We start from the raw sequence: 19972 nt of genomic DNA, 5'->3' as shown, positions 1-19972 counted from the left end.
GTTAAAGCAGAGACTTAAAGAGATATTACACACTCACGTTCAAAGCATTTTTACATGTAAACCAAAATGTGGAAGCAACCCGAGTGTCCCGGAACAGATGAATGAATAAACAAAACAGGATATATACACACAGTGGAATATTACTCAGCCTTTAAAAGGAAGGAAATTCTGACATATGCTACAACAACAATGGATCCGAAGGACATGGTGGCAAGTGAAATAAGCAAGATACGACTCATCTCTGTGGGTGGCCTCGAGTAGCCAAATTCACAGAGACAGAAAATTGGAGGAAGGTTGCCAGGGGCTGGAAGGAGGGGGCAGGGAACGTGAATGGGAACAGAGTTTCAGTTTTGCACGGACACACAGTGGTGATGTTTGCCCCACAGTACGAGTGCAATTAACGCCAATGAACTGTACATTCCAAAATGATTAAGATGGTGAATTTTACGTTATGAGTACAATTCTACCGCAATTTAAAAAAAAAAAACAAAAAACAAACACTTGTACTGGTAGGTTGTTCCGCTCGGTATCAGAATCCGACAAACCTGACACCAGCACATGCCCGCTGTGACACAGGCGAGTGACGTGACGTCCCTGAGTCTTAGTTTCTCCACCCATAAAATGAAATGATGACAACATCTAATTTATAAAAGCTCTGCAAAGAACTACTGGGTATTTACCCTAAAGATACAAACGTAGTGATCCGAAGGGGCACGTGCACCCGAATGTTTATAGCAACAATGTCTACAATAGCCAAACTATGGAAAGAACCTAGATGTCCATCAACAGATGAATGGATGAAGAAGATGTGGTATATATACACAATGGAATACTATGCAGCCATCAAAAGAAATGAAATCTTGCCATTTGCAACAATGTGGATGAAACTAGAGGGTATCATGGTTAGTGAAATAAATCAATCGGAGAAAGACAACTATCATATGATCTCCCTGATATGAGGAAGTGGAGATGCAACGAGGGGGGGGGGGTAAGGGGGTAGGAGAAGAATAAATGAAACAAGATGGGATCAGGAGGGAGACAAACCATAAGCGACTCTTAATCTCACAAAACAAACTGAGGGTTGCTGGGGGGAGGGGGGTTTGTAGAAGGGGGTGGGGTTATGGACACTGCGGAGGGTAGGTGCTATGGTGAATGCTGTGAAGTGTGTAAACCTGGCGATTCACAGACCTGTACCCCTGGGCATAAAAATATATTATATGTTTATAAAAAATTAAAATTTTTTTTAAAAAGCTCTGCAAAGATTAAATGAGATAGTAATGTTTGTCAAATACAAAATTTTGAGTTTCATAACTGGCATAAAAATATAAGGACTAATGCATTAAAAAGATGGACTTTTTTGTTTTTGTTGGCTTTCTTATCATTAATCACCAATATGACTAGTTACCTCAAAAATTAACATCAACCTGTAGAAATATGTCCCACCAAAGTGAGTACATTACAAATCTGCTAATTTAATCCCAGAACAGAAGTCCATGATTCTAGGCTGGGGTAAACTAGTCCTAATTTCTGAAGTCTCTGATTCTCATTTTGTCCTAAGGATATTTTTAGATGACACAGCAATGTGAATTTGTATATTAATACTTGATGTGTTAAAACAATGAAGATGTTTCCCTTATGCAAGAAAACACCTTTTGATACAAAAGTCGGGTAATCACCCTTTCTGATGGAGGCATAATATTCCATTGTATATATGGACCATATCTTCTTTACCCATATTTCTGAGCATAAGGAATAACATTAGGAGGACATTAGGAGAAGAAAAGGAAAAGTCAAGTGGAGGAAATCGGAGGGGGAGATGAACCACGAGATACTGTGGACTCTGAGAAACAAACTGAAGGTTTTTGAGGGGCGGGGGATGGAGGGTTGGGTGAGCCTGGTGGAGGGTATCAAGGAGGGCACAGATTGCATCAGACCGGGGTGTGGTGCATAAACAATAAATCTTGGAACACTGAAAAAATTAAATTAAAAAAAAAAAAGAAAACACCTTTTTGGTTCACCTTTCTGCCTCAATGTTTTTCTGAGTTTCTCATGACTTCTTCCTTAACAAGCAGGATATGTATGAAAAGGCAAAATGAGATCCACTGCTACTTGAAAATGAAACATTAGAAATTTTAATATAATGAACAGAAACAGAAAGAAGTTAAATGCTATGTATGTCACCAGAGACTACTTTCTTTACTTTCAATTACCGATTTGATTTGGGGCAACAAAATTATATCAATATAGCATCACATGATACATCTGTGTTCTCTGGGATTTTTCATCATCTAACAATTTCTTTGTTTTAAATGACTTAGGAAAAGTACTTCCAAAAAAGAAAAGGTTGAACCCTATACAAAGAAAATCAGCTGAGATGAAATACAGCCTTATTAACAGTCACAGGCAATTACTCTAGCCGCAATATTCTCAGGGGGAAACAATATAATCAGTAAGTCTAAAACATGAAATACATTAAAAACAGGAAGTATTAATTCTCCTTCCTATTTTAAAGAAGTCAAATGTCCTATCATTAAATCCTGCATTAGGAGGGGATTTGCGGATTTTACTCTTGGGTGCCAGTTACAGAGTTGCACTATAAGCCCACACTCTCAAAAAATCCTGGACCCAGTCCACAGAGAATTTCAGATAAAACATCAAGTTCATTATACAGAAGAATCATGTCTTACCCATCTCTTCAGAGAATACATTACAACGGAATGAGGGACCTTTATAAAAATGACAAAAGATGGGGCACCTGGGTGGCTCAGTGGGTTAAAGCCTCTGCCTTCCACTCAGGTCATGATCCCAGGGTCCTGGGATAGAGCATTGCATTGGGCTCTCTGCTCAGCAGGGAGCCTGGTCCCCACCCCCACCCCCCGCCGCCTACTTGTGATCTCTGTCCATCAAATTAATAAATAAAATCTTAAAATATAAAATAAAATAAAAATGACAAAGACAAAAGCGCTATGCAAGGGGCCCTCCAGTACCTGCTCTGAACAAGCAAAACGGAGGGCTAATGGAGAAAGGGATCTTTGAGATGATAAGAGGGACCAAGGTGTAACGAATTGGACAATATCCCTGCATATTTGAAAGAGAAATGGCAGAAACAAGAGAAATTACAGTCCAATAACTGACCCACATGCATTCAAAGCAGACTCCATCACAGAGTTTCTGTCCGCCGAAGGTGGACCCGGTAGGAGATCCGACAAAGAAGCTTGCCCAAGCACTACTTGTCATTCTGAGCCACCATAGCACAAGACGGTGGCGGAAGTGAACATGACGAGTGGAGGGTGGTGACAAGAGTGTTCCCTGGAACTTGACATTTTAAAAGTTTACAAGAAAAATCACAGGAGGTTGAAAACAAAGTCTGGTAATGCTGAACAGGTGACTCTCGAAATCAGAGATAACCATTTAAGAGACAGAAAAAACAATAACAACCCCAAACCAAACCAAACAATTTAGTCTTAATCACTGACTGGGAGGAGTTTCACAGCTGAGGCTTTGAAGGTTTGAGAAGGTCGTCCTATGCCCAGGCTTTAAATACACATACATTCAGTCAGCAGAAGAAAGGCACTAACAAGATCTATCTGTGGCAGACACCTGCCTCAAACAATGGCCCTGATCTCAGAGGGATTTCAAACAGCTGTGCATAAACTTCAAAAGTAATTTGCAACCAAATTAGTAAACGTCACCCTCTTTCCCACTAGACACAGCATTTTCTAAAGAGATTAAGCACCCACAGTAAGCCTTCCATTTTACCGGTTACCCAAGACCAGTTAGGAAACAAATGAAGATGGTGACTGGCAAGGTTGGGGTGGGGCAGACCCAGGAGCGGAGGAGCAGGGCTCCTGTGCCCGAACGTCCCTGCCAGGGAAGGGGTGGCGGTGGTCACCGCTTCCATGGAGGCGCAAGGGAGCATGGGGAGAAGTAGTTTAGGGGCGGTCAGACTCGTTCTGGGGCGCGCACCCGGCGCTGGCAGGACCTTCGCCTCCCGGGAGCGGGGTGGGGGGGGCAGCACCCTCGGTAGGGACGGACGGACGGACGGACGGACGGAGAGCAGTGAGTTCTCTGTTCTCCCCCAACATCACCCCCCCCCCCCGACCTCGTCAGCTTGTGCCATGAGCGCAAAACGTTTTCTTAGCGCCCCTTGGGGCAGGACAACCCCAAAGGTCAAGGCGGAAAGAATCCGTTTCCAGCGGGGCCAGCCTTGGGGCTCCTCTTCATTCATGGCTATAGGGAGTGCCCAAGCCTTTGGCGTGAACAGTCCCTTTCACACTGATAACTGCGGCTCTTACAAATCAAATGAAATAAGGATATTTACCTCGAGTTCCTTAACATGTGGCCCTGAAGGCTGATTTACGAACGGGTTCACGTGAGGTTACAGGGCTGAGCGACAGACTCTTTCCTCCCCTCTGTCTATCACGGAGCCGCCTCAGCCTACTCCAGGCCCTCGAAAAGCAACTTGAGTTTGCTTAGAAGTGAGTCTCGGCGGCCCCGTCCGCTGCTGTCTCCAGCCCCGAGAAAACAAGCGCACTGTCTCCTGTGGACCGGTCACCATCGGCATCACCCTCCTCGCCTCCAGAGGTTTGCCAAGGACAGAAAACCTGCCACTTGCTTTCCTCCCTCCCTCCCACCCCAGTCAGCTCAGGTGAGGGGTGCGGGGGACCCAGAGGGAAGAGAAGGCGCCCCCAGCCCCAGCCCCGGGGCGTCCACACGGCCAGGGGCCGCAGCATCCCGCGCCCCCCGCACGCAAGAAACCACAGGACGCGAGTGGCCCCAAGTTCGCTGCGCTCCAGTCCCCCTGCAGCTTGGCGGTCAGCCCGCGCCCCCCGCCCCGGAACGCCTCCGCGCGGATGCCGGACAGGCCTCCCCCCCTTGCCGGGCCGCGCTCCCGGCCCCGCGCAGACGCCCCCCTGCCCTCCCGCGGCCGGCGACGCGGCGCCCAGGCACCTACCTGCAGGCGGGGCGGCCGGGGTCCCTGCGCGCTGCTGCTCGGCGGCCGCGCGGGCTCTGGCGGGGCTCGGCGCCGGCCAGGGGGCGCTCGTCACCCCGCCGCCCGAGCGCCCGAGCGGGCTCCGCGGACGCCCGCCCCGGAGCCCGCGCCCCGCGCCCCGCGCCGCGTCCCCTCCCACCGCGGCCGCGCTCCTCCCCCGCGCTGCCCGCGCCGCCGCCGCTCGGCCCCGGGGACGACCCTCCGCGCGCCCCCGCCCCGGGGAGGCGGAAGGTCGCCGGAAGGGGCGCCGCGCACCAGCCGCGGGCCGGGCGCGCGGGGGTTCTGCGCCTCCCCAAACTGAAAATCGAAAACGATCCTTCCGAAGGGGAAGGATCAAGGTCGTTCGGTAAAAAGAACTTCGTCGCTTTTGTCTGTTTTTACTCTAGAAAGGGCTCGTCAACATTGTTCTGAAGTTTCCTTTTCAAGTGACCTACGCCGGGAGGTTTGGGTGGATCTTTTCTAGGTTGTGCCCTACCTACGATTTTTTTTTTTTTTTCCCGATTTTGCACACTGAGGTATGCAAAATCATATAATCGTATAATTTCCAAAGTTGCATTGCTTGAAATCTGACAGCCCTTGAAACTGCAGCGTAACGTCCTCACATTGAAGTCATTTGAAGACTTGTACACCTTGTTGGGAAGACTAATGATAATCAGGATGAGGATAATCGGGGTGGTTTTTCCTATACTCCTTAGACTTAGTTTTCCATTCAGAAACTTCATGTCTGGTTACTAGTATTATTACGGGGCCATTCTCTTTCCATTAGGATACTACATGATTAAAATGCGCTGGGTTCAGGCATTTGCAGCTATCATGTGCTAAGACCAGAGGAGTCTGCGAAATGATTTCTTTTTTGAGAGAGAAAGATTTAAAAGGTTTCAAAGAGCAAAACCTTGGCTTAGCAGGCTTCTGATCTTGGATGTATATAGAGTGTCCGTTGAAAAGGTCCTCTGACTACAGCTAGTCTTAGACTTTTAATCTACAGATGAAAAAATGCAGACCCAGAAGTTTTGGGTGACTTGGGCGATTCACGCTGCTGCACTGCGGCAGGCCTCTGCTGGGAAGCCACATATGGTCTCTTACCCCTCATCGATAGGAACTCAGCAAGACTAACACACACCTTTTAAGGATAAAACTATAATCCCTGAAAACTAGCCCCTCTCCTACACTTGTTAACATCTAACAGCATTGAACTGGCCCTCAGGCAGAATCACCCAGCACAGAGGCTGCCACCTTTTGGAAGATTCTAGCTAGGAGGTGTGAGAATGGATGGAACCTCAGAGGTGCCACTCACGATGGCATCATGAGAGCCCTGCACATAGTAGGCACTCATTGTATACTTGCTATTGAAATTTGGTGGCAAAAGGTAGGTATGACTGGGTACAAAGTGACAGAGCTGGCAGAATTAGTCCCACTGAGAAGTTCAAAATGCCTTCCCCTGGTTCTTCTCCAGCCATCCTTAAACAGAGCCTATCACATCAAGAAGAGATGGCACCTGCCAATGCTGCCGTGCCCGAAACATAGTGAACCCACTCGTTCCCCACTGCTGGGATTTTCACTGACCATTCACATAAAGGGTTCCGTACCTATAGGAGTTCAAAGGAAATTGATATGTCCTGTTAATGTAGTCTATAGTCAGTGACTTTTAAAAAGTTCCAAATAGGTACACCTGGGTAGCTCAGTTGGTTAAGCAGCTGCCTTCAGCTCAGGTCATCACCCCAGCATGCTGGGATCGAGTCCCACATCGGGCTCCTTGCTCCACAGGGAGCCTGTTTCTCCCTCTGACTCTGCCTGCCACTCTGTCTGCCTGTGCTCACTCTCGCTCTCTCTCTCTCTGACAAATAAATAAATAAAATCTTAAAAAAAAAAAAGATAAAAAGTTCCAAATAATGATGATCATGTCCTGAGGCCCTCTATACCAAGCAATATGATGAACACATTTGATGCCCTGTTTATTTAGTCTTTGTGACAGTTCTGGGGTAGATGTTCTATTCATCACTAGCATCTCTGTATTAGGGATAAGAATAATGAAACTTACAATAATAATAGAGCCTGCCTCAAACCCCACAGTTAGTAAAGTACTGGGACCAGGATTCCAACTCAGGCCCGTGTGAAGCATTCCCCCAAACACCGTTGAGTATTGTCTCCCTTCTGCAGCCATTCCCTCTGTTTTCTGCTTGGCTCTCCTTCGGACCGCGGGTCCCTGGGGACCCGTGCCGCTCTCCTATTCTATAGCAATTGGAAGCCCATTAATCTAAAGACTGAATCTTTTAAAACAATATTCATCAGAAGTCTAGGAAGAGGTTTTTGCCTGTTGTGGGTGTTTATTTGTCTTGAATCCCACCTGAAAGAAAAAAAATCCAGATCTGTTGTTCCATGCTAGGTGTTAGGGATACTGGTAGATCTTTTTGATCTTGGTGTCCTGGGAGGGGGGGGGGCAGCCTCCTCCTTCCCCAGGCTACAAGGTATTTCTGTTTTCTATCAGACTTTGTCTCATTGTTTTATAACCACGTCTGCTGCTCAGAAGCTCTCCACACCTTTGTTTCCTGGAAGAGGAAATGGCATTTCCTGGAGGGGACTACATGTGGGTGGGGAGGTTCCACTCATTGCATTAAACACTCAAACTTTCGGTTGTGTACTTCTTTTCCCCCTCAGTTTCTGCCCTAAAGTTTCCTGGAATGATGCTGAATTCATACTGTGGTACAGCCGTTTCAGTCCCCCTTAACTGGAACAGACGTGATTCCTGCTTTGGATCCAGAGCTAAGAAATAAACGACTTCAAGAATCTTATCTCTGGAGAGATGACAATCCATCTTCCTTCAACCGGGATTTTGCAAGAGGGAGCCTGAGACATCATCACCTTGCTTTTATTTTGGACCTAGCTGGCGATTATCTTCTGTCTCCAGAAGAGACCACGTTCTGCATCTGTGAGGTTCACCTTCCATAAAGGATTTAGGATAGAAATTAAAGAGACGATGTTCTTGTTAAGAGCCTCAAATCGGAGGAAGATGGTATTTGGGGAGAAGTGGGACATGACAGACAGACAGTTTGAACAAAGGATTATTTAACAAGGACACTCCTGTCTGTGCAGTAAGTCACCAGTTTGGACAATTTCATGAGGAGTTGGCTCTCCCCCTGTCACTTTCCAAAAGGCCTGGCAAAGATTGTTTTTAAAGCGGTCAGCCTGAATCCCCAGAAGAACGGCATGGAACTAGAAGACAATGATCTGCCATTACCAAAGACCAGAGAAACATGTGGAGTCCAGTGTAAATTTATTCAGAAAATGTCAAAATTATTCTAGGAGCTATAGGTGAAAGTGACAGACGTGCAGATGAAAAACAGGTATTTTAAATTCACAGCTGGGACAAGGGAAAGGGAGATTTTTTTTTTCCCTATTCAGTCTAACTTTATGCATTCAAATGGGAAAAAGGATAATTAGAAGTTAGAAATTGTTATTGCAAGAAGAGAGCTCTTCTTGCAACCAAACTCGGTCTCCCTTAGGGACTAAATAAACCTTGATTTCTATTGGTAAGAAGATTGATACCAATTCTTGCAAATCAGGAGGGGGAATGATGGATACTGATTTTTGTCTTGAGTTAAAAGAGGAACAAGGTTCATAATGTGATGTTTTTGAAAGTCCCATCATTGTTATGTATGCTTAGTTAAGTTAAGCTAGTTTTAAAATCTTAGACAAGGTGTGGGAGGTAGGTATAATATCTTCATTTACAAAAAGGATGATGAATGGCCTCATAGTAACTAATATTTCTTGTGCATTTATAACATGTGCTGGGGCAAGGTGTGCAACACTATTTATTTCATTTGATTGTTACAGTGACTCCCCCAAGATGGGGAATATCCTCTTCATTTTACAGATGTAAGAGCTGAGCCTTAGGGATCAAACAGGTGACTTGCCAGGCTCACTGAGCCAGTAAGTAATGGAGTATGCCTTGACTCCTGGTCTGTTGAGCCCCAAATGTATGACTTTTATCATTATATACACAGAAACAAGAGCTGAAACTATAGTCTGATTCTTGAAACAGTAAAGGAAATGTGTATGGTTACAGATGTCTTAGTTAAGATGGTATTCTAAAAGGAATTAACATATGGATACATGGCCAATTTATAAATTATAATGTATCAAAATGCCCACTTAATAAGGCAGCCATAGAAAATAAAGCAAGAATTCAATCTTTAATGTTGTAGAACATTTAGAGGTCATTTTTTTCTTGAACATCAATTATTCTTACATTACAGAAGAATGAAATTGAGCATGATAGCATTTCTTCTTCACCACCCCCCACCCCGTTTTTGTTTTTTTTTTTTTTTGTTTGTTTTAAGGTAGGGGAGTTATAAAAACACTATATTACTGTCTTGTTTTAGTTGTGCCTTCTGAAATACTATAGCACTGAATTTTTTTTTTCAAGTCATCACTGATAACAAAGAGACTCTAATTGCAACATAAGTATCTGAATCATATAGCAAACAGTAACATTTTCAATGTTGTTATAGCAGAGATACAAGTTAACACAATAAACTTCTGGTGTGTTTGTGAGGTCCAAGGGTAGAATCAGGGAGAAAGGAAAGGTCCAGTATTTCTAAGGATCCACAGGTAGAATTCTGGATTTGGTGAGTCCAAGGATATCAGCATAATAAGGACAGCCCAAATGCATATAAAATTTTGTCTGAAACTAAAGAGTTATTGATTAGATAGAATTCTCTACAGAAACCCCCTTTTTAGTGATTCTCTACCACTGAAAAGCAAAGCAACCTGAAAGTCCAAAAGCCTGAACATTTGATGAGAAATTCTCCCCAGAGAGGACCAATAAATCTGAGAACTAATCTGTGAATCCCAGAGGAAGAAATCAAGATGAACCCTGTCATATTTATGAATTTGGTTATTACAATTCTACAATTTGTCATCATGCAGTTGCCTAGGATTTTAAAAATCTATCAGTGAAGGCACATTACTTTAGATTAAACCACTTTATTCTCTCAATCCTCGTTTTTTTTTTTTTTAAAGCAAATACCACACCTGCCCCTCACTATTCTCTTCTTCATCCACACCCTCAAATACACACCACTGATGGTTGTATTTTGATATTAACACATACACACACATACACACAATTTATGTTGTACTAAATGAGATAGTCAGGTTTATTCCAGCTTTAAAATTCTGAAAATAAATGCCAATTAAAAGAAAGTTCTGGTTGTCAGTGATGGGGAATGTAATATAATTTGCTCCTACTACTCATTGCTATTTAAATATATTCACTAGAATAAAAAATTCAAATACTGTCAAGGAAGTCATACACTGATAGCACAGGAAACACTGAAAATCATTACTTTCTTCTTTGTGCATAACTGTCCTCCCTACGCCAGAGTCTCGACTCTTCACTTTCAAGTATAAATTATGTGAAACAGAAATTTAAGTAATTTTCTTTTTCTCACTGGTCAGAACAGTGGCCTAATGAGATTAAATTGACCGTATTTAGCTGTTGTGTGAGTCAGTTCCAGGCGCCATGTTGCACCGTAACGCTTCAGCCCAGCCATCTCACCCCTGGAATGTTTGATTTTAACCCCAAATGGCAACCCTCAAGACTGGTTATTTTTTTTTACACTTATACTGACTCATAAGTTGTAAGTAGATCCAAAGCTGACATTTTTTTCTTTTCTTTTTTTCTGCTTGTTACTCGACAGAGTCAGCAAATAAAAGAAGTAAAGCGCTGCATTTGGGATTTAACAGATCTTTGGAGAGTGGAGGTTTTGTCTCTGTTTTACACATGAAACACACGAACTCACATACACACTCAGATTGTCCAGTAGTTGAATAAAGGTACTCTGATGATTAAAGAAAAACCTGTGATCTCTAAGTAATCATATCAGTAGCTTCTCTTTATTTGTACATTTATGCAACATTTAAAATGATGAAACACTAATTTTTTCACACCTCCTATTTGAACTTGATGGAGATAAGCTCAGAACCAAAGCTAAGTGTATAGAATCGATATGCTGTGCACCCCAAGCTGAGGTGGCATTCATTGTATGTCCACTATATTCCAATAATAATTTTTCTTGAAAAAAATCAAAGACATGTAGTATCTCAGATTAGAAGATATGCTTATTTTTCTAAATAGATGACAGATGTCATACATTATTTCAAAAATTCTGTCCTCCAAGTGTTTGTTTTAAAATTAGTAAAAGGGATAAAAATACATGTTTATAAAAAATAAAAAATTAAAAAAAAATTAGTAAAAGGGGAGGTAGTCTTATCACATCCTGCAGACTTCTTAGGGAGAATTGAGTAGACGAGCTCTTTAAAGTACTTTGATCCCCAGAAAACCTTAAGAAGAGAATGCTGCACTTTGAATGCGCCACTACCATTTGTAGAGCATTTATACCATGGTATTTTACATAAATCACCTTGTTGAATCGTTATAACAATCCCATAATATGGGTGTTGTTATTCATATTTTACAGATGAGAGCATTGAGGTTCAAAGAGGATAAGTAACTTACCCAATATCACACAGCAAGAGTGGTAGAGCCAAAATCAGAACGCAGGTGGGCTCATGTGGATCCACCAAGCTGTGTCTGGAGAACTCTGGCCATCATCTATAAAGGCTAAAAATGGGGGTTATAATCTACAAGCTAATTTTGAAAAATACCATTGGTTATTTTTTCTAGGATAAAAGTTACACATTTACTTGTATGCACACACATATAAACACACACATCTAGAAATTAAGAAAGGTAAGAACAAAAAAAAAAAAAAAAAAGGATTGCTCGTAACTCCCCAATCCAAGACAATGAACATTTTGTTGTATTTCCTTACTGTCTTTTAACTATGTGAAATTTGGGGAATTATTTTATTTTAAAAATAGATTTTATTTGTTGTCTGATCATAAAGTAATGGATATTCATCAGAGGTCATTTGAAAAACATAAATGTGTGTAGAAAAGAAACTTTAATTCCTTCATAAGCTCAAAATAGAAAGATAACTATTGTCTCTTGGTCTCTTATTCTTGTCGTTGAGTGAGGACACAAGTCTTGAGACACAAGCTAAAACTACCTGTATCATGTGTGTCACTTACAGTCCATGAAATCTTTTTCATTATTTGATTTTTTTCTTGATTTGTTGATGTTTTATTTGTCAAGAAATTGCAAATATGATTTTTAGGCAGATGATTGTAATTCTCTCATTGCTCTCAACAAGACTGGCTACTTTACTTTTTACTAAATCACACAAATTATTCCCCCCTACACAAAATACCTTCAAGAATGAACAATGCCACTGTTTGAATCTGCCCTTATAATTCTACAGAGTGGTTTATTATTTTTTTTTCTTCAAATGTGACTTGCTTTAAGCCGTGTCCCCTTCACAGTGGAAGAAAACCAACTCCCTGTTTACTAATTGGCTCATGCACTTTTACCTAGAGGAGAAAGCTTTTGGTCAGGCCAAAGCAACTGATTCTGACAGCCAGATTAAGTAAATAAGTTTAGGTGTTACATAAATCTGGGAGGGCTGCAGAAATGTGGATTAATTTTAATCCCACTAAGAAAGTTTGTCTCTAGGCAAAAGACAAGAAAGCTGTTGCTTGAGAACTTTCATGTCTTGTGACTTGACCTGCCAAGGGCACTTAAAAAGACTTAAAACCTTAAGAACTTAAAAAGGCTTCTGGGTGAAACACAGCAAGGTGCAGAAAATTCTAGTTGCTAGATGTTATTACCCAGCTTCGACTTTTCCTGGGAACCTAGTAAAACCTCACTCAAGAAACCAAACAAGAAATCAACTGGAACTGTTTACACATAGGCTCTTGAGGTTATCGTGGCCTTCTGCATGTACCAGAGTGTCAAAGAACTTAAAAGAATTAAAAAACAAACTATCGTATGTGTATTTGTTTTTCCAAACCTCTCTCTATTAACTTACATTTTGAGAATTTGCACTCTCTTTTCCTTGCAATTTCATTTGGACAGAATGGAAACCTCTTCCATGGTTCTAAACTTAAATTCTTCCTTTTATTTCTTAGCTAAAAAAGAAAATTCCAGAAATTCCGCCATCTATTTTGTGACTCCCTGGACATAGTGAGTCCATTATGTACATGCTGGGGAGGTTGTGCAGAAAGTGGAATTCTCATGCAAATTAGCACTACTTTGGGAAACTGCTTGGCAATGTCTACTGAAGCTGAGTATACGCATATCCTGTGGTCCAGGCATTCCAGGAACACAGAACCCACAGAAGGATATACACATATGCACGAAGAGATGGTTATAACATATTCGTTTCAGCACTATTCATAATCACCTCACGCTGGAAATGGTTCAAGCATCCATCAGCTGGAAAGTGCATAATTAAACTGTGATATGTCAATCAACGGGCAGGAAGCAGAGATGAAAATTCACACACTAGTGCTACAGCATGAACAAATCTTGTAATCATAACACCGAGTGAAAGAAGTCTGGGTTAAAAGATACCGTATGATTTCATCTACATAAAGTTAAAAAATGGGCAACATGAATTCGGGCCATGAGAAGTCAGGGCAATAGTTATTACATTTGGGGAGGTGGTGATGTAGTGTCTGGGAAGAGGGGTTAAGATGGTTTATGCTGTGTTGGTGATATTTTGATCACTTGATACAAGAAGTGGGTTACAGAGATAGGTTCACTTTGAAAAATTCCATCTGGCTGCGTATTTGTGGCTTCTGCGCTTTCCTGGGTGTATCACCCCCAATAAAAGGTTATTTGAAAGAGACTAGAAACAACAAGTGTTGGCAAGATGTGGACAAAGGGGAAGAACCCTCATGCACTGTTGGTGGGAGGTAAATTAATGCAGCCACTATGGAAAACAGAATGGAGGCTCCTCTAGCAGTTATATGAAGAACGGCCATATCCTTCAGCAATTCAATTTCCACATGTCTACACAAAGAAAATAAAAACACTATTTCAAGAAGGTATCTACACCCATGTTTACTGCATCATTATTTTTTTAAATTTTTATTTATTTTTTAAATAAATAATTTTTATTATTTTTTAAATTTTTATTTAAAATTTTTTTTATTTATTTTTATTTTATTTTTATTTATTTTTTATTTATTTTATTTATTTTTTAAATAAACTTTTCAGTGTTCCAGAATTCATTGTTTATGCACCACACCCAGTGCTCCATCCAATATGTGCCCTTCTTAATACCCACCACCAGGCTTATTTATAATAGCCAAGTTATGGATGTAACCTAAGTATCCATCAGTGGATAAACGAATAAAGAAAATGTCACCACATATATATATTTAAATGGAATATTATTTAGCCATTTAAAAAAAAAAGAAGAATGAAATCTTGCCATTTGCAACAACATAGACCTCAAGGGCATTATGCTCGGGGAAATAAGTCAGACAGAAAGACAGATTACCATAGGACCTCTCTTAAACACAGAATCTAAACCAAACAACAACAACTAAGCTCATAGATACAGAGAACAGATCTGTGGTTACCAGAGGTGGGAGATGGGGGTAGGAGAAGTGGGTAGACTGTTTTCTGTTTGTTTGTTTGTGTTCTGTTTGTTTGTCTTAGTTTAAATTGATTGAATCTTTTTAAAAAGGTTATTTGAAAATGGAATGCAATATTCTCATATTCCTAAAGCTCTTTCTGTGTGCGCAGAAGCAGCCTTCCTGCTTCAGGTAAGGGAGGGCTGATTAATTCCGCGCGAGTCCCAGTGAGAGCAGATCTCTCCCTCTCTCTGTCTCTGTCTCATTGAGATTCTGTCTCTTTCTCTCCCTTTCTCTGTCTTCGTCTCCCTGCTTCTGTCTCTCTATTTCTTGCTGTTTCTCTGTTTTCCTCTCTCTCTGTGTTTTTTAGAAAGCCAACAAGTTAAGTTTAATGACAGTGTGACCCCAAATTAGTAATACTTCGAGTCCCTTTTTTCTTGCTTAATGAGTGAAGGAGTTAGTTCAGATGGTGTTTCCAGTCCCTTTGACCCCCACACCCTTGCTTTAATCCTAAACTCCTGCTCCTCCGCCTCTCTTGTTTTCACAGTGATGTCTCTCCCTCTATCTCTATCTCTCTGACGTCCTAGGGCACATCCTGCTAGTGGCACCCCATTGACAACCCCTCTGGATGGGTTTATGCTGCCTCTCTGGATCCTTCCGCCATGCCCCATGTAGAGCGGGCTATACCAAATATTTGCTCTTTTAAAGGCAAAAAGCCAATAAAGGAAAGTTTGTTCCTCATGCTAATTAGTGGGTCAAGGCCTCAAAAATTAAAAAAAAAAAAAAAAAAAGGACAAAATATTTTCAACTTTGGGTGAGACGCAGTTCATGCCAATTTCTTAATCTGACCCAATCAGGAACATAAAGTGTAAATGGGATAATTATGACCACGCAACATGAAGGCAGCATGTCCGTGAGATTCAAGGATCATGAAGTAACTGCCGTGAAATAGAAACAAAGACCACAAGGAATCATCTGGAAAAGTCTTACTTGAATCAATGAGAGATAAGGTTTACATGATAGAAAACAGGATTGATAAAGAACATTAAAAAGGAAGGTTGGCTGATGAGAATTTGTCTGCTTGTCTTCTGAATTGTTCAACTCTACTTCATTGTGCTTCTTTACTTCAGGAGCTGAAAGTATTTGTTCCCAAAGGGAAGCTGCTACCCTACAGAAAGACAAACCTCTCTCAGCTTGATATAAAAGCCTCTTGAGAACACTCACTTTCCTTTATTCTTGTTCTTCAAATATTTCTTTGCTCACGAAGACGCGATCTGATCTGTGTTTAGTCTCCCGGGTGATGGGAGCCATGCTGGGGACTCGTGAGACAGACCCTTCTTTAGACAGAGTGCGCATTTTCTCATCAGGCATGGATCCCGCAGGCAAAATTGAGTTTCTAAAACCGCCAAACCCAGGGTCAGGGGCTGGAATGGGAATTTTTCAAGGAGCAGCCACCCGGAGGGGCCAGTTGGGCAGAGGAAAAGGGGGCATCGTAGGAGCAAGGGACAGGATGGAGGAAGGTCCTTGCTGTCCAGGCTGAAAGGGACTGCGGGCCCTGCGTGGCCTTCTCCCTTCCCCTCCCCATCAAAAAAGTCTGTGAGCAATGTGATGTCCGGTGCAGGGGTGGGGGTCTCTTCATAATGGGATCCTGCTTGTACCTCTGGTTTTGGTGAGGAACTCAGAGAAAGACAGGGAATTTTCAAGCTCAGCTTTCAGAAAAGTGTAAATGTGAACTTGGTTTCTGACTCTCAGCCTTAAAGAAGCACCATCACCCATTTCTCTACCTTCAACAGCAACTAAATCTTGATCATAAAAGGCTCCCTGTGGCATTTAAAGTTCTTACTCGCCTAGTAGGTGCTCAGAACCTTTTACACCGCTGCTTCACTTCCATTTACCTACCTCTCCGGTAAGAAGTTGTTTAAATAAGACATGTGGAAATGTATAAGTAAGCATGCCATGTGCACCTCTCCCTTCTTCTTCTTCTTCTTTTTTTAAGATTTTATTTATTCATTTGACAGAGAGACATACACTGAGAGAGGGAACACAAGCAGAGGGAGAGGGAGACGCAGGCTTCCCGCAGAGCAGGGAGCCTGATGTGGGGGTTGATCCCAGGACCCCGAGATAATGACTTGAGCCAAAGGCAGACACTAAACCCAAGGAGTCACCCAGGCACTCCCCGCCCACACGCCTTTTAATGTTCTCTGCTATATTAAGATACAGAAAAGGTGGTCCGGTGGAAAGTGCATGGACTTCGGAGCAGAAGAAATCTATATTCATGACGGGGCTTCACTATTTTTTTTTTTTTAAGAATTTTTTATTTGTCAGAAAGAGAGAGCACGAGGGTGAGCACAAGCAGGCAGAGGAAGAAGCAGGCTCCCTGCTGAGCGAGGGGCCCGACGTGGGACTTGATCCCAGGACCCTGGGATCACGACCTGAGCCGAAGGCAGATGCTTAACCGACTGAGCCACCCAGGCACCCCTGGGCTTCAGTTGACCATCCATGTCCGTATGGGGGAGACCCATCTCTCTGGGGCTCTGTTTCCTCCATTGTGATAGACTATAAAATGATCATTGCGATTTTAAAAATCCAAAAGTATAAAATAACTTGACTCTGAAAATATTTGTACTTTTTATTTTTTACTCCAGATAATTACAGTTATCTGATATCAGTTAGATAATTGATTTGTATGTGTGGAGATTGCCTAAAAGTTACATTTTCGACTTAACTAGAATTTTTTGCAACAGAGGAAGCCATAAGTAAGACATTTCCATTTCCAACGACAGCTATCTGGTATTTTAAAGTCTTGAATTTCATTGTTCACCCTACTGTTTTCACTAAAACACATGTGGTTTTCAAACACAGGAAAGAAAACATGGTAACCTGTGGTTATAATTTCCACTAGAAGATAGAAAAAAAGTGTAGCTCAGAAAGAGTGTTTGTGGGGAGTTCCTTTAAACATGAAAGCGCAGGCTTGAAGCATTTTTTTTTCTTTTCTTGAGAACACTGTTAATTGTTGCAAGTTTCAAAGGTTGTTGAAAATAGGGCCCAAATGCCTCTACGTCCCAGTTCCAATGGACCCATGGCCACACAGCGATGAGAGCTTCAGGACCTTGGACCTTTGCAATCGTAGAGTGTGTTTTTAAGCATCCATTCATTTCTTCTTTCAATTCAAATTCTGGGATATCTGGAGAAAATGTCTTTCCAGGTGATTATCTTTGCATTTCCCAGGCAGCCCTAAGTGTCCTAAGCAGATCCTATCTTGAAGTAAATGGACCCATTGGAAATAGCTTTTCTGTCAGCATTTGACCTTCGCAGTTACTCTCACAGACTGGCTCTGTCTTCTGCTGTGATCAGTTGACTTTATAGCAAAATTAATTAATTTTTAAATAAGTATTTAAGGAATACCAAGTAAGTTTATGACGGGTTTTACAGTGAATCATCAAGAAATGCAAAAAAACAAAACAAAACAAAACAAAAAAACCAACCAACCAACCAACCAAACAAACAAAAAAACCCACCAAAACAAACAAACAAACAAAAAAAAACCCCAAAGAAACAAAGCAAAAATCCTTTGCATTTTCTGAAATGTAAGCATCAAAACCTATTAGAGATGTGGAGTACATTTTATGTAAATTTTTATGTAAATTCTGTTTTCACAAGACACTATTATCTGAAGTTTGGAAGTCCTCTGTCTAGGTGGTTGGCTTACCTCCTAGTGGGGGAGGGACCACAGGACTCAATCAAAGGCATTGGTTCAAGAGGCCATCTGCTAAAGCTTCCAGGGAAAAATGTGTGAGGATGGGACTAAATACACAGTGATTTAAACTTTGTCTTGCTCTCCCAATTGTGAGTTGCCTTACTGACGAAGTAAAGCTCTTCAGTGTGTCAAGAGGAAGAAATACAGGTGATTTTCCCATGTGGGTTCAGTTTTAGAGGGAACAGCGATGTAGGTATAACAAGAAAGTCAGAGTGACTGTTCGAAGTCTGTGGAGCTCTTATCTGCCACAGAGTGAGATGTTATCAGCATGAAGGTGTTTACACACAAGCACAGATGTGTGGGGTAAATATGTCTCAGGGTCAATGCAGATGGCACTGGGGAGGTCCTCCTGAGTGGTGCTCTGGCTTCCGTCCTGCTCCGCTGGCAGCCCGCTCTCAGCCAGCGGCCAGAGTGGTCCTGCCCATGCCCCCAGGCAGGCGGGCCACTCCCCTGCCCCAGCTTGCCAGGGACTCACTTCTTGCTGACGCGGTGGCCCAGCCCCACACCTCAGCCACCTCCCTGGTGCACCCACTACATTCACTTCCCCACACATTCAGCCCTCCCCAGCCCCCGAAAGGTTGTGAGATCAAGCCCCGTGGCAGGCTCTGTGCTTAGCGGGGAGTCTGCTGGAGATTCCCCCCCTTCCTCGCCCTCTGCCCCTCCCCCTGTCTGCTCTCTCTCCCTCTCTCTCAAATAAATAAATATTAAAAAAATAAAAAAAAGAAAATGGATCAGATCATCTCCATAAAGATCAGTGATAAGTCAATAAATAAGTAGATTTATTCATTGATAATTAATCGATAGTCCTGAGGCAAGGAATGACTATTTTCAAATAGAGTGCTGTGTTTGTTGTCTACGGCTGCTATAACATGATCATACACTGAACAGTTTAAAATAAAACAAATCTGTGATCTCACAGTTTGTAGACCAGAAGTCGGGGTGGACTCAGCTGGTTTCTCTGAAATCGCGGTGTTGGGAGGGTCTGGAAGACGTGACTCCGGGCCCGTCAGGCTGGTGAGGGGCAGAGTCCCATCTCTCACGGCTGTAGGTCTGAAACCTCATTTTCTTCCTGGTTGTCAGAGAGGAACTCCCCCAAAGTTCTCCTCTAGTTCTCACCGGAGGGCCCACATCGAAGATCAGCAATGTCCTCGCCTTCTTGCATGGATGCTCCCTGACGTCCCCTTCTGCCACATCTCCGGCCTCTAGCCAGAGACAACTCTCTGCCTTTAATGGCTCATGAGGTCAGGCGAGGTTTGCCCAGATAATTCAGGATATCTCTATTGTAAGATCTGCGATTTTAGTTCTCTCTGGGAATCAGGGGATGGGCGTCTTTGGGAAGCGCCATTCTGTCTTCTGTAGGTGGGCATCTTTTTTTTTTTTTTTTAAGGATTTTATTTATTTGAAAGAGAGAGAGAGAGAGAGCACGTGTGAGAGAGAATGAGTCCGACCAGGGGCAGAGGGAGAAACAGGGTCCTGCTGAGCAGGGAGCCCCCTGTGGGACTTGATCCCAGGCCCCGGGGATCATGACCTGAGCTGGAGGCAGATGCCAAACCAGCTCAGCCCTCCAGGTGCCCTACAGGTGCTCGTTCTTGAAGACAGTTTCAGAAAAGTATTATCTCCTAAAATTAAAGGTTTTTGTTTCCAGAAAAGTAACTGCCAGGGGCACCTGGGGGGCTCAGTCGATTAACCGCTGGCCCTTGGTTTCAGCTCAGGTCATGATCTCTGTGCTCAGCATGGAG

The 19972-nt window shown here is 42.6% G+C and overlaps 1 protein-coding gene and 1 long non-coding RNA gene across 4 annotated transcripts in view; one reads left to right on the top strand and one right to left on the bottom strand.

The window, feature by feature from the left end:
- The window catches only part of PRKCQ (protein kinase C theta), a 182078-nt gene extending 176969 nt beyond the window's left edge, over positions 1-5109 (bottom strand). For 2 of the 3 annotated variants that reach the window (XM_032349802.1, XM_032349799.1), the window contains exon 1: positions 4955-5109. The gene's annotated coding sequence lies outside the window, so the exon portion shown is untranslated. Of the gene's footprint in view, positions 1-4321; positions 4541-4954 lie in introns of all 3 variants that reach the window. The other variant, XM_032349801.1, reaches the window with a different exon arrangement.
- Positions 5110-7523: 2414 nt separating this feature from the next.
- LOC116594424 lies at positions 7524-10869 on the top strand. The gene is made up of 2 exons (XR_004287215.1): positions 7524-8334; positions 10693-10869. It is a non-coding gene; the product is annotated as an uncharacterized LOC116594424 (long non-coding RNA).
- The last annotated feature ends 9103 nt before the right edge of the window (positions 10870-19972 follow it).

Source organism: Mustela erminea, chromosome 6 (genome assembly GCF_009829155.1).
Source record: "Mustela erminea isolate mMusErm1 chromosome 6, mMusErm1.Pri, whole genome shotgun sequence".
Lineage (NCBI taxonomy): Eukaryota > Metazoa > Chordata > Mammalia > Carnivora > Mustelidae > Mustela > Mustela erminea.
This window is presented reverse-complemented; position numbering and strand designations above follow the sequence as displayed.